Source organism: Myzus persicae, unplaced genomic scaffold (assembly GCF_001856785.1).
Source record: "Myzus persicae strain clone G006 unplaced genomic scaffold, MPER_G0061.0, whole genome shotgun sequence".
NCBI classification, from domain to species: domain Eukaryota; kingdom Metazoa; phylum Arthropoda; class Insecta; order Hemiptera; family Aphididae; genus Myzus; species Myzus persicae.
In genome coordinates, this window is record NW_019101124.1 from 185,254 (window position 1) to 198,440 (window position 13,187).

The following is a 13,187-nucleotide window of genomic DNA, read 5'->3' on the forward strand; positions in this document are numbered from 1 at the left end:
CGACGTGCGCGCGGGACAACGCCGTCCGCGGGCAAATGATTAGAATTCTTTTCGGCCATCGCGTCCGAAGATTATTGTTGTGATCGTTATTATTGACGAGAGACGATATAATTATTATTATTATTATTATTATTATTATACCTACGATCGCAATAAAACCATTACCTGCTGCGATGTTATTATTTGCGCAAGTATAGAGATACTTTATACGCGTTATTCGCACGAGACCCGCGGGCTGGTTTCAAATGTGAACGCCGCCGTCTTGTGTTTAATTAGACAGTAAAATATATGGCGTGAGCCTCCACTTTTAGTGTGCTATACTTAACGCGTAACGCATATGCTTTATAAACGGACCGTGCAAGACAAGACGGTCGTTGGATCGTTTGTAAAAAGGTTAAGTTATATAATGTTATGAGCGTAATACCGAAATGCACTCAAACTCTTCAACTACCTGCCCGACCCTCCTCTACAGCGGCCATCACATCCTGAATAACATAACTTTAAAACGTCTAGGTAGACAACTACGTACCTATTGGAATACCTAATGGGCATCAATATAGTTTAATTTATATTTCAAAAAGTAATAGACGTGTAGGTTAGGCGAGAGAGGTAAAAATATGCACCAAAGATCCAAGTCAAAATATCCAAAATTGAATGGTAAAAATCCAACGAGTTGGAAATAAGCTCCAAGTTTAAAAACAAAAATAATTAACTGTTTATACAAATATTAATGATAGTTCCATTGTTTGAGTATGGTTGTCAGTCGTGATTGCCAATAATATATTTTAAATTATAATGAAAAATAAATTACTCTATTTCAAATTTCAATAAAAATTACATTTAAAAAAATATTTAATTTTAAAACTTGTGACAAGTGCCAATAATTTCATAAAAAAATATTCTAATATTCCCTTATCATATTTCCTATTGCATTCAAAACATTTTCAATATACTTCTTGTTACTCAAAGATATACTCACGACAGAGAAGTAATTCTAACATTCTCAACTGTATAAAAAATATTTTGATTTTTGCAAGGTGAGTAAAACGTCTCCAAACCTTTAGACAATCTTAAATAATTGAAATATTTTTACAATGTGTTGATTATTTATAATTTATAAGAACAATGTAACAGTTAGGTACTTTTTATAATAATCGACTAATTTTAAATTGTTATAAATTTGAATTTTCTGGTCCTTGGCTTTTATATCCATTGGATATATTGACTTTAATATTTTGTCCCAATAACCAATAAAATAAAATAAAGTAGTTCCAAGACCACAAACTTTATAAATATCAGCATACACATTCACGTATATAATATATTATGTATAGATGACTTTCATCTGGTGCTGCAACGAATCTAAGATAGATTGTGCACTGCAGTGACACATTTTCGCTTTAATAGCTTTTTTTTGTCTCTTGCAATCAAAAAATTGGAATTACTATTTACACCACCCGGGTTACGTACACATTTTCGTTCCGAATATTAACGCGAAAAACTGAACGTAATGTTTAACGGTACATTTCACTTATTAAAGGTCAACATATAAATATCCAATTGTTGTACACGAACGCTTTTGTAATTATGTAAATGTGTCTTCAACGATCGTGCAACATTGTAATTACAAACTCAATTAAACGCGGTTTTATAGCGAGAGTTTGAATCTTATTCTTTCGCGGTTATTATAATACGCATCTTATTGCGCATTGCCACTACTTTTTAAATGCGAATCCTTATTAAAACCGTAAATTTCTTTTCATTTTTTTTTTTTTTGCAATCCATCACCTTTACTGGCTAACAGTACGCGCGCATGGCGTAGGCCCCACGTGTCTCCGACCCGACACAAATAAATTACCTCCACTGTGGCAATGGGTTTATTATTTAGAACCTACTCCGCAATATTGTTGCGAACAATGTACGTACATAATACACGTAAATATGATAATTTCCATACGACGGAACTGTCACGGAAGTTCAACGTATCACGCAACACTTTGCATTTCATCCACCGATCGGTATGCATTATAATATCATATAATTATTATACTTTCGTGTAATTTCGTGTTCTTTTTACTGAATGTTATTTAACCCGTTTGGCACTTGTAACGCAGATATTATAATATAAATTATCTTTTGGCAATTATTTTGATAACAACAACGGGCTGTAAAAAACGAAATTATTCTCGCAAACTGCCCAGTCAGCATGCGATCCCCCTCCGTGACGTCAAGACGAACCGGCGCGGCGGCGGCCACTTCCGATCTGCAACTGTGTCGTCGTGTGAAGTTCGGTTATTACGAGTTGTTTGACATTGAATGTAAAATATATTAATTCAAAATAATATATGGTGGAATCCCACAATGATTGTACTGCGATCAGTGGTATTGCGTTTAATAATTCGTTTTTATATATTTCCATCGGACAATATATTATATAGAGAGGCTGCATAATTATTTTTAAGGCGACATTCATTATTTCTAGAAAATTGAATCTCTTAAATCCATTCATCATCTCTAGGTTTTTTAATAGCAAACTACGTTTTTAATTTTATAATCTGGAACAGAATATTTTCATAAAAATTTTTGAGTACCCACATTCAAAGTTTAGAGACATGCCTATGTCCCCACACATTTTTCTAAGTGCTCAACTTGTGACCTCAATATTTGTAGCTGATTTATAGTTAGTTACAAAATATATAAAAACACGAAACCGTTCAAATTAGAAAGAAACGTGTGTTTTTACCATTACATGCTTGCCCGAACAACACATCAACTTTTATATCGGTACCGATGACGATTATGATAGTTACAATGACTGATAATGTGATGATAATGATAATAACAATAACTATAAAAATAATTTTCGAGTAAAACACTGAACGTTATTCAACGCCAATTATTGCGTCGAGCTGATAATAATATAGTTGTGAAGTATTCGCCATTCTCCTACCAGAGATTTTGTAAATGGGGGGGTGGGTGGTACAATAAACTCTAAGCTGTTATTACTTATACCTTGATTTGGTGTACACTTACATTGTAGTTCCTAAAATTGCTGCCCAACAAACTGATTAATATTATAACCATGTTCAATTTAGGTATTTAGGTAAAAAGCACGCAAATGCGTAATGAAGACCTACTTATTTAGTGGTTGGACCTGAAAACACCCCCTCTAGTGGTAGTCATGGTATTGTAGGAATTTTTGCATTTTGTACAGACTTTAGACCATTGAAAAACAAACAAAAGCGATAGCGGAAATATACAAGACAGCTCCTCAAAACGAAAAACGTTGCGATATAAATCAAAAGATTTAGTCGATTCATCCCGAAAAAAATGTATCTGATGTTCAAAACAATTTACTATGATATGAGATGGTGCTTAATAAACGCTTTGCTATCGATTCCTCATTGTAAACGGACAAATTATTAATGATGAAAAGTTACCGAGAGAAATTTAAAAAGCATTTGGCGTATTAACCTCAAATGTTATCGACTTTGACATGATAATATATCGTTCTTAAATAAATATAGGTAGTTATTATTATATCACAATAAATCTTGTGCTGTAAAGGGCTCGCTGCACTCCCATTTAAGGTCGTTATTGCAACAGTCTATCATAGGCATAACAATATGACAAAACTCTCGTTCGTATTGTCCGAGAGTATTGTTAAAGTTTGTTGATATACAAAAAAAATGAAATAGTTTTTAAAAACTATGTTTGATAAAATATAAACAAAAAAAATGAAATAGTTTGTACCTTGATCCTTGATATTACGAATTAAAAATATACGTTGACAAAAATTAAATAAAATACAATCATATCCGAGACATCTTTAATTTGACGTTAATGTACTTCGAAATTGTAAATCATCGGTGGGTATAGCTTAGTTTTCAACAAAGCGACGATCTAACTATTAATATTTTGCCTACTTACCTACACTTATTTTTATGTAATTTTACTGCAGTATTGTATGGTTGCAGGAGGATAAGTGTGTATATAATATTACATGAGTTAGTTCTAGAATTTGAAACCTCAATAATCAATCATATGGGTTTGTGGTTCAATAGGGACGAAATTAATTTCATATTTTTAAAGTATTACCAACCGAGTCGTGTCACTTTCTGGTTTAAAGTCACTCAATTTTTATTTTGAAAAGTGTAAATTACTATTTTTAATAATGTTTATAAACTCTGGTTTGAGTAATCAAACGGTTCCTTTTGTAAGAACTAGGTATTAACTACTTAGCTAAACAAAGTTCAAAAATTATTATATCATTCGAAGTTACAGCCTGTGATCGTCGTGTCACTGTATGCTATATAGAACTCATGTTTGAAACTTAAATAACGTGTGTACCAAAAACTTAAATTATAAAACACATTAAAAAGAAATAAGTATTATATTTGATTACTTACAAAAACGTATTATAAATTCGGCCGGAATATAAAAAAATCGTTTTCTTGTGCCACATTCGTGTGTATAGGTAATCAAAAGATCAGATATTGAGTACAACCTACCACGAATATGCGTAATTTACAAAGAAAAAAAAGTAGAATTGCAAAGCTCGTGTTAATAATAATAATAATAATAATAATAATCGATAAACTGAAAAATCTAACAAAACTAAGAATTCAATAGGATTTGGTTAGAACAATATAGTTAACGTTTTACTAATACTGAATGAGAATATTTTTTGTATTAATTTAACTATATAATCTACAGTCTTAAATGTATAGGTAGTATATAAGCTGGTCGAGGTTACACAATAAAGTCTTTATATATTTTTAAATGACCCTTCTTTACAATTGCATTTTAATCTAACCATCTAAATTTCAAAAAATAATGTTATTGTTATATTTCAATGAACGGTATTATAATTTACAGAAAAACATAAGTTTCGCTAACTCGCTAATTGGTTTAACATTTTCATCTTAATGATATTATTTTTAGAAGAGTGTCTCTATCTTGTAGTTAACCGAAACTATATTAACTTATTTATTTTTTACTACCAATGCGATTGAAAAAAAAAAATCAAAAAAATCTGATTATACTTTCGTAACACACACACGCAGAAAAATACCAATGCATGCGTCTGTCGCGAGTACACGCGAAAGTAATATATTATTATTGTGGGACCTTTGAACCCGACCACCAAACGTCAAACAATAAGACCTAGACCAATACCGCTTGGACGTATCGTACTTCGATTTCCCAATCGTTGGCTGGAAGGGTTGATAGGTTACCTTTAATACATATATATGGGTTGTATCTGACCTATATATATTTGTTTATACCCTCTGTCTGGCCAATTCGTTGCGGTACTAGTTTATCGTCTACCGATGAGGCCCGACACCGGACCATCAGTCGTTTCTCTCTAAATCTTCCGTTCGAAGCTTGGCAACGGAGATATCGCGGAGATTTCGGCTATTTTATGGGCGCACAACTGCATGCATATTGTACCTGACACTCGAGTCCTCAAACGGTTTGAGTACTGAGTCAAACCACGACCCGTAGATGGTTTGCAAACAATTTGCATAATTGCAAAACGGGATAACTTCTCGCGGGCCCTGAACTTCCTGCCCCCCACCCCACCAAAAACAACCCTTCGTTTTAGACCGTGAGTACGGTTGTAGACTCTGGTCGTTTTCTATAACACTGTAGTTAAATCTACGCCACCGTTGTTTGAAATCGTCGAGTGGTATTGTTTTTTTTCAATATTGAAGTTTTTAAAACAATAAGATGATTTCTATAACTATATTAATTATATGTATATCACATGAATAACAAATAAAATGTAAAATTTAATAATAGCTCATTGTACGGATTTTGACCACAGCAATATTGTGGTTTACTTTTAATATGAATTATTATAATACATGGGATAAAATATGACTGATACTCGATTACTGTTATTGTCGAACAATTAGACTCTAGGAATAAATGTGAAATATTACTATGTAACTATATTATGATGTAATCAGTTGTACTACTCAATGTCTCAATTATGTTTAATAAATAATTACTGAAAACCAGTAACTCATAAACACCATTTAGATGGATGCTCCAAAAAACTCTAAAAAATAATAAATCACTTTTAATATGCTAGTATGTGTTATTTAGTTTATAATTTAGGATAATATGTCTATTTGCACTACGCCCTGCCAGGAATTATTTTTAAATGTCTAACGTTAGCAATTATTCAGTTCACTCTAGATTACATTTGGAATGCGGTCGTCATAATGATCAAATGTACAGATTTTGGACGATACTACAGTCTGCAGTTCAAAGTTATAAAATTACAATTTATCAATGGATGGACTAATACGGAGTGTTAGGTACCAAAATAACAAACGATGATAATTTTTGATTTAAATTACGATTATTATGTTACGAATATAAAACAAAATAAATGTCTAGATCAGCGGTTCCTAAAGTGTGAGCAGCGGTGTATTTACAATGTGTCAGTAGAATTTTATATGGTCCCAAAATAAATTTTAAAAACTCGAAAATGGTGGCCACGGAAACTATTATGTACGATTATACAAATAAAATATAAAAATGCAGTATAAATTAGGTATACATAATTTTAATATATTCTGTTAACGTTTTAATACTTAATTATGAAATTTAAATTTATACTTTAGAACTCTATATTTCAGCAGGTTGATACATTTGATAAAAATAAAAGTATTCCTCAGAAAATAAAAATAATAACACATCCCTCAAGGAAATTGAGATTGGCAGTGAATTTTGTTTTGAATACAAACACAGTACTTCCTACGTGACCCTCAGAGGTACTACACTCTGGAGATCTAGCTACCTATAGAAACTATATAATCAATATGTAGGTGGTAACTTTTGATTTGCGATTTTCTATTTCGTTATTAATGATTTATGACACAAGTTTTTCGGCAAAATAACCTACGCATACAAAATTAATGTACTGAAATCGAATTTATTTTTCCTCAAAACAATAAACCATAGTTAGTAATAATTTAATACACTTTGGGAAAAGGAAACTTCAAACCATCTGCAGCAATACATTTCTTACACTGGCCAAATAACACCACTCTTCATAAGTCATAAGGCCCTCATAACGAATATACCACTGCTCTCACTTCTAATCAAGTATTCGAGGCATCGACTGTTAGGATACAGGTAAACTGTATTTCGATTAAGTTAACCTCTAAAGCTTAAAAACTTTTACTTAACAATTAGACACATGCAGTTTAAACACATATTATGTATGACTTCGGCACGAAGTATCATCAATACATTTCGTTTATTCGGGCTATTAATTGTTGGCAACGGGTTTGGAGCCTTTGCCCTTACAGAGATTTGCAACCAGAGAAAAAATAAGACGCTGTTCGATTTTCCACAACTGCACTCATTAACTATACATAAAACCTATAGTTTCATGCTATAAAATTTGATACCTTTGATACCTTCTTTTATCCAAATGATTACTTGGTCGAAAAAAATACTCTTAAGGTTTGATTAACTCGACCTGCAAATAAATTGGCACTATTAAATATCGAGTGGACGATAGCCAAAAATCCGCTACAATCAATTGTCGGTATTTTACGCGAATATGTCGTGTCATAAAGGAACCGAGAGTTGCCAAAACAAAAAATTAAATCGCACACCGCCGACTTTACGGAGACTCATCGATTACGGCAACCAGCAATCCATATAAGCCGTCGTCTGGGAAAACCTACATTTCTCAAAACGGTTACCGCCGACTCTCCGAGCTTCGGTTTCCGTAGTAATATTTATTATTATTTATACCTACCGACCTATAGTCAATATAGTCACACAGATATATCGAGGTATACAATATACGTATGTACTACGTCAACGCGTTGGTATCGAGATTACAGGCGTTACTTGCGTGCCGTTGTTTTGAAATATCAGACACTAGCCGGATTTCGAAACGGTGTCATCGGTCGATCCGATCCCAAGTAGAAATTTGTCGACACACAACTTAGATACGGCGCAATCAATATCTATCGAAGACTCACTCGTTGGAGATTTACGCCCGGTCGAGCAGAGGACATATACACGCGATATCGCATTATATTATTATCATTTGCCGCCATATTATTATGCGTGTGCAAAAGCCGCCGTGAATCCTCTAATACAACTCCGAACAGTCCAAACTACTACTAAATGTTCCACAAACCGAATTGAGCGAATTCGTATACTATTCGTTCTAGCTCGCGTCTGCAGCTCTAGTTATTCGCCGCTCGTCTACCGATAGAAAACATTCTAAACTTTGTCCGGTGTCGAATAGCCTATAATGTTGTGCTATATTCTACGCGGACAGTGTCGTGTAGCACATTACAATAATAGCGGCACCACGGAGAAGAATGTTGCTCGTGGGCAAACTACCCTACTGTTGTTGTACAGCGGTGTGATCAATTGCCGCGGCCGCAATTGTACACGTCATACCTACGACCTTTGGCGGTGTGCATTATTACCTACTTATTAAACAAGAACCGTTTGCATAACTTCAAAACTACCCAATTTCAACCGAAAACGACCCGTCGCGCTGCCGCCACCGTAGTAAAACAATAATCGTTGCCACGTGATTAATGCGTTGTGTGTGCTCGACCGGCGGCGGCGGCAGCGCAACGGCTCTCCCGCGGCCCTCGGCGAGACGTCACTCACATTATTATTTTAACGAGCCATTCATCACACCGAAAGGACCTCGCGTCTCGCCTCCCCCGATCCCAACCCATCGCACACCCATCCGTCCCCGTGCATAAGCCACAGATATACTGTGCGGTATATACCTTTCCCGATCACACCGGGCCAACGATCGTCACGTCACAGCCCGCCGAAACTCGGTCGTATACCGCGCCGATTACAAAGGGACAGGAACCTCTGGGATTTTCTTCCGGTCCGGTTCCTAGTAGAAATGCATACGTTTCTGTTTCGGATTACGCATTTTAACCAGTTCCAATATAATAGCCTAATGCGATTAGCACTCTCAAAATATCGGTTAGAAAAATATTAAAATCAAGCCCCATTGTACCAGTGATATTCTGGATCGAATAGTTTCCATAACCCGGTATTTTCGTATACTATACTATAAATCAGTGGAGGATCCAAGGGGGTGAGGTAATAGAGTAAATACCCCCCCCCCCCCATTGAGCTTATGATATTCAAATTTATTACATTGTGACTCTTGAGAAATACTACCTAGTTATATTCATCATTACATATCGTTATAACGATAATACCGTATCCACTACCCAAAAGAATGGTGATATTAAAGGATTTGCTATTAAGTATGAACAGCATCTGTTGGATACATTTTAATTACCCTCCCCCCCATTGATTAATTTCTAGCTCCGCCCCTGCTATCAATCCACTCTAGCGGGGTATACAAGTCACATATTATGAATAACATTCACACGCCGCGGCCGTATGTACACATTAAGAACGGAAGTATCGTTCCTTCCGTCATCGTCAAGTCGACCTGCGGCGCCGCAGCCGCGCGGACTTGAAAAAGAAAATATACATATTTATGAGTAAATAAATCGTGAGGGTGTCGACACGGTGGAGACTTTTCTCTCTCCACATCGAGATGACTTGTATATCGTGAATGTACGCACGTGTACATGTGCCGTAGGGTATAGTGGCACTCGCGACGAACGGTTGAGATTTAAATATGACGCAAACGAGACACGATAATACCGCGCAATAGTGTCTCCTTGAAAGCGAAGAACGTGGATGAGGATGAGTTGTCGTCATCTCAGGCATAACGTTGCTCTTTTTCATCTTTATGTGTTTTTTTTTTTCACCAAAGCTTCGAACACACAATAACTGCAGGATCACAAGACGAATTTTCAGACACAGAGAGAAAAAAAATTAACGTGTCTGTTTAAGGAAGCATTCTATTCGTCGCACGATTTCAAATAGTATTAATCTTAAGTATTATTCCTTTAGAATTACGATTATTTCATTCGTTTGATTTTTTTTTTTTAATGGCAAAACGAGATTACAAAATAGGTTACGTCCACAAAAAGAGTATTATTATTGAGTCGTTTCCCGAAGATAGATCAACTTTACGAGTGTATTATTTTAAATCTTATATTTACATTATCGTCTAATTATTATGCTAAACTTTTTTTCTTTGATACACCTACTATAATATTATATTAATATTTAAAAAAAAGCTCAAGTGTTATCTTGTACGCACATACTTGAATTTAAATCCCTGTAAGCATTCAAATATATGAAAGTTATTAAACTATAAATAAGATTAGTTTTAATTGACTTTTTAACTATAGAACTATTTTACATGTTCCAAAGTTTCTCGATGCAACAAACAATACATTTAATGCTTGCAAAAACAAGAAAACTTCTTTAAGAAAATCATTTTATACGAACATAATAATATGTAATAAGTGAATAAATATAACATACATATATCTAATAGGTCTGGGTCCCTGAATCAAAAAAAAAATTCTCAAAATTTCAATGAAAAAAAATAGATAGAAGAGAAATGTTAAAGGAAATGTTACAGCTATTCCAAATTTACTTGGGGCGGTTAAAAAATACACAAAAATCACAATACCACAAAAATACGAGAGGAGAGAATAATAAAAGTTTTAATACAATTTGACAATTTAACCAGCTGTTTAATAGGTTTGCTCATTATTAATTCATAACGTCACTGTCGCTCAAATTTGACAATAGTACCATCCGCAATAGGGTTCATTCTTATAGTTCTATCATAGAGTAATATTACTCTATGAGTTCTATAAAGATCAAAAAACCATATTTATTATATTTAAACAGTATTATTATAATAATAAACCAAAAATCCAATCAACCATCCACAAATAGTAAAAAGTAAAGAAAATTGAAAAATTACCATCGTTATAACCAAACCATTGTTAAGAGAGTAAAAAGGGTAGTTATCTGGATAGAAAATTTTTAGGGCAAGTAAAATGTTGAAGGTAGTTATGAGATACTGAGAGCAGGAATTACTGAGTATTGGTTTTACGATGATATGTACCTAAAAGTATCATTTTTTTGTCATCATTACTTTTAGGAGTACAACATTAGCAGACTAAATTTTATTTTAAAGGTATTTTCCAATAGCAAAAATTATAAAAATTTTCATTTGGGGGATCAAAATCCCTGGTTTTTTTAAAATAAACAATATATAGATCATTATTATTTATAAATATCTCATGAATCATTACAAAGTATTTCCATCGAGAGGCAGGGATATGTGTTCATTTTATTTTATTATTTATTTTATTATTTTATCAATTAAGCTCATTCCACAACTTTTGACACAAATTTGACTTATAAAAATTATGTTTAAAAAAAAGGTCATAAGCATTATAAATGTATAATAAAATACCCTTTGGAATAATGACTGACCGATCATCTCCGTCAGAATCGTTTTTCGTATGCAATAATTTGTCGTCATTGAATTCAAATTTAATACAACTAACACAGTGACATACTTTATGATGATGAAATTCCCTTGATTACCTACTATACAGTAGAGCGAATTCTCCTGTTTGTTTTGTGGTCTATAATAATTAATAACTAGTCTAGGTACTTTCATAAAAATTAAATATGTATGCTTGCGGTGAATGCATTTCTAAATTGATTTTCATTTTCAAGTTATTCGATATCCATACAACGCCCGCGGTGTGAACTTCATGTTGATTGAGAAATAATGGAAACATATCTATTAATTTCGTAGACTACCGCAAGTTCTGATACTAAACTTAAAAAGGCATTACGACGCTTTTGGTAAAACTTTGATAAGTATGGATAAAAATATTTTACTTAAGTTTTTTTTTTTATCGTTCCGTAATATATTTCTTAATGTAAAAAACAACAAAAGAAGTTTATAGATACTACATTTTTTAAATATAGGCAAAGTTAAGAATAACGTGATGAGTAATGGCATATAAAGTTGTAGAAAAAACTTTCAACAATGTTAGCAAAGCGTGAATCGGTTTTTTAAAATAAATACATTTTATTACCGAAGAAAATTTTTCAAAATATTCATTAATTCCCGTTGAAATTTAATTAAAAAACGATTTTATTTTTAAATTCTAAGTGGAGCCGTATATGTTTAACATGCTTAAATTTTTCATGTAGCATATTGATCGTCGAGGCCGAATACCTACGCAATACTTTCTTCGGGACTATCAATGAATTACACGTTTTTCGTCAAATCCAAACATTTATACAGACTGATTCACAAAGTATGCACACTATCTGTTTTTGTTTTAAATAACAAAATTATTTACAACCTGATTTGTGGAATTTTTTAGTATACCTAATACCATATTATTCTTAATTTTTTAAGATTGTTTATACTACTTTCTGTGTGTCCTGTAGAAATAAAAACTTTTGTTTTTCAAATGGAAACCCCTCTTTCCAACTGTAAATTATTAGGTGGATAGTTTTCATGAAAAATTTGATGTAACATAATCTAAATTCGTACTAGTAACTTTCGAGTTATTTAACTTTGAATTTTAAGAATAAGAGGCCCGTGGTAATGGGTTTATAAGATATGGCTATGGTGATTTAAAAATGTTAGTCATTAATATTAATCCATCAACATTAATAATTTGTACAAATGGCCTGAGTATAAAAAATTCTAGTTCCAATATATGTCAGTTTTATACATTTTACACAAAGGACAATAATTATCCTTAGAACAAATATTTGAATAGGTAACTAAAAAATTAGTCATTCAAATTTTGAATTAGGTACATCAACATTTTCGTAAAAAAATAGTCCAGTAAATAATTAACAATAAAAAAGGGATTCTTATTTGAAAAGTAGAAATTTTGATCGCCACAGGACACTCCCTTAAGTAGTACAAAAAAATTCAAAAATTAAAAAAAGTTGTCTGAGTATATTTAAAAATTCCAAAAATCGGAATTTGAATTAAATTCATTATTAGAGGAAAAACAGGAGCGAGCACGCCTGGTGATTCACCCTGAAGACAAAACAACGGGTAATGCTGGAATATTACATAATCCTAGATGTGTTCTGACGTTTCGAGTCATTTTAAGAACGTGACGATGGTTAATCGCTTTTCAAACTTAAAAAGCAGAGAAAACCCAGACACGCCTCTGTGACCCCAGTACCAAAAGCACGGAATGATTCCCCCGAGACTAAAATCTCGGCCGCTTTAAAAGAAA

At 33.1% G+C, this 13,187-nt stretch overlaps 1 protein-coding gene across 2 annotated transcripts in view; it reads right to left on the bottom strand.

Moving 5' to 3' along the window:
* The window catches only part of LOC111027791 (potassium voltage-gated channel subfamily KQT member 1), a 234,949-nt gene that overhangs the window by 164,528 nt on the left and 57,234 nt on the right, over positions 1-13,187 (bottom strand). The gene's annotated exons all lie outside the window — the stretch shown is intronic.